This window comes from Rutidosis leptorrhynchoides, chromosome 3 (assembly GCF_046630445.1).
Source record: "Rutidosis leptorrhynchoides isolate AG116_Rl617_1_P2 chromosome 3, CSIRO_AGI_Rlap_v1, whole genome shotgun sequence".
Classification (NCBI taxonomy): domain Eukaryota; kingdom Viridiplantae; phylum Streptophyta; class Magnoliopsida; order Asterales; family Asteraceae; genus Rutidosis; species Rutidosis leptorrhynchoides.
Genome location: NC_092335.1, coordinates 436245098 through 436247500, shown reverse-complemented (window position 1 = coordinate 436247500; position 2403 = coordinate 436245098). Strand labels below are relative to the sequence as shown.

Here is a 2403-nt window from a genome sequence, read left to right as displayed (position 1 = left end):
AATGAGGAAAGTAAAGTTTCATGCATGAAAAGAAGTTTGATCGTTTTATCCCAACCCCCACCCAATTCCCCCCAAAAACGACAACAAGGAAAAAAGAGGAAAAAAAATACAAAACACCCCCCTAAAAAATGTAAAAAGTTACATCCCAACCCTCAAACCAGGGGTATCAAGTGTAAAATCAATATTTTAATAAAAAAACTTAATTAAACTTCACCCATATTTTCAACGGGACATACCTTTCCGCTCGACTCGCGTTAAAATTTTTCGAACCAACCGTTCAACTCAAAAAAATCTAACGAACACAACGGGACTAACTATACACTGAAAAAAGTTAATTTCTTGGAATGGAAAAGAGAAGGTGGTCACAGGGAAGCTCAAGTCATGCACCGTTATCATGTTACTGGACGTGATGACTACAAAAAGTAAAAACCCTAATAATTAATTATTCTATTTGCAGATTTATGTTTTTATTTTTTTCATATCTATTAGTTTCGATTTTTTTTTTAATAGTAATTTTATTAAAGGCTCTTGCAAAAATGGAAATTTTGTCAAAATCATATCGAAAATGGTAAAACCGAAGTTCCAAAGTTCGGTTTTGATGCTTTATTCGTTTACACAGTGACTTGGCAGACATGTGTACAAGCTTTGCCACCCGTGCCCTAAACCGAAGTTTGAAACTTCGGTTTTGCAGGCTTTTCATTCGCCAGTTTTGATTTTTACGGATTGTGGTTATTTATTGGGGTTAAAATTACAGTAAATGGGGTAGCTGGAATTTAAAGCAAAACCGAAGTTTGGAACTTCGGTTTTGACACGTCCCCAGTCCAGTCATCAAGTCAACAGGCTAAACGAATAAAGCATCAAAACCGAAGTTCCAAACTTCAGATTTGACCAAAACCGAACTTTGGAACTTCGGTTTTACCATTTTCAAAATAATTTTTGTAATATTTCCATTTTTGCAAGTCTCTTTAAAAAAATTACTATTTAAAAAAAAAATCTATTAGTTTCAGTACATATTATATAAAATCAGTCAGTGGATCTGTATTCTTACATTTTGAGTGTTTGCTAGTTATTATGTGGCTTTAAGTATACAAAAAATAAAATTGATGATGTTTTTCATATTTTGGTGTGAGGGAAAACAGATACTCAGGTTTGTGTAGAATGGTACAAAAACTAGTGAACATATTGAAGCAGATGGATCCAAGAGACCGGTATCGAATCGAGATGACTGATGCTCTCCTCGAAAAGTTGTGAGTTTCATAATTAGTTCACAATTTTTGACTTTTAAGTTTGACTTTGATAATAAACCTTGTATGTTTTTGTGTTTGCAACCTGTTTTTACGTTATAACTATGCGTTTTGAACATAAAACCAAGTCCACGTTTGTTTAGAATGTAACATAATGAAGTAGCTAACTTCAATTGGTATTTTAAGCTTTTATTGTTTATTTATCTATAGTCCAGTGTTTGTACGGTATGAGTTGTTTTATTGAAATGAAGTTATTACTGCTGAAGCATATATTTTTTTTACTGTCATGTTTACCATGATGTGTGAAATTAGATATGTTGAAAGGCTAATCTTAATAGTAATATTTTTGAATGTATATCTATTCTTCTGATATGTGTTTATGCAGGTATAGCATGGGTGTGATACCGTCTCAGAAAAGCTTAGCTTTGTGTGATCGCTTATTAGTTTCATCGTTGTGCCGGTAAGTATTTATTCAGTTGCATCATTCATATTGATATTGATAAAGTTAAAAAAAATACAGTTATAAGGTATCCTCCTTAGACTATATGGCACGTTACTAAATTTTCAAATAACTTATTTGGTCGCTATTTTAGGCGTAGGCTTGCAATAAGAAGTTTGCTGAACATTTGAAGGAGGCTGTGACATATATCGAACAAGGACATATCCGAGTGGGTCCCGATGCAGTCACTGACCCTGCATTTTTGGTGACAAGAAATATGGAAGATTTTATAACATGGGTTGATACATCCAAGATTAAGAAGAGTAAAGTCATGGCGTATAATGATAAGCTTGATGATTACGATGCAATGGCCTAATAGTAACATTCAACTTAAACATTTGGTATAGTTTTGTCGTATCATTATTACAAGTAACAAACACCAACGTGAAAACTTGTCCAGAAGTGAAGCGCGGACCCGCAACTCTTGTTTGGACCAAAACGAGTCATGTTAAGTATGAGTTGAAAAGGACCAATGTTGGTTTGATAAACCGAAAAACACATCTTTCTTATTTTAGAAAAATCATAGATAATTAGTATGTTCAGTCTCTGATTTAGATAACAAAGGTAGTTACGAAATTGATACGTTATAAATACATTTTGGACAACTGTTGATACATTGACCCATTTTTATTGTTTCCCTTCTAATTAGAGTTTTATTTG

General features: G+C 33.1%; 1 pseudogene; it reads left to right on the top strand.

The window, feature by feature from the left end:
• LOC139901490 (U3 small nucleolar ribonucleoprotein protein IMP3-like) overlaps nt 1-2059 on the top strand; it is a 5887-nt pseudogene extending 3828 nt beyond the window's left edge.
• Nucleotides 2060-2403: the final 344 nt, after the last annotated feature.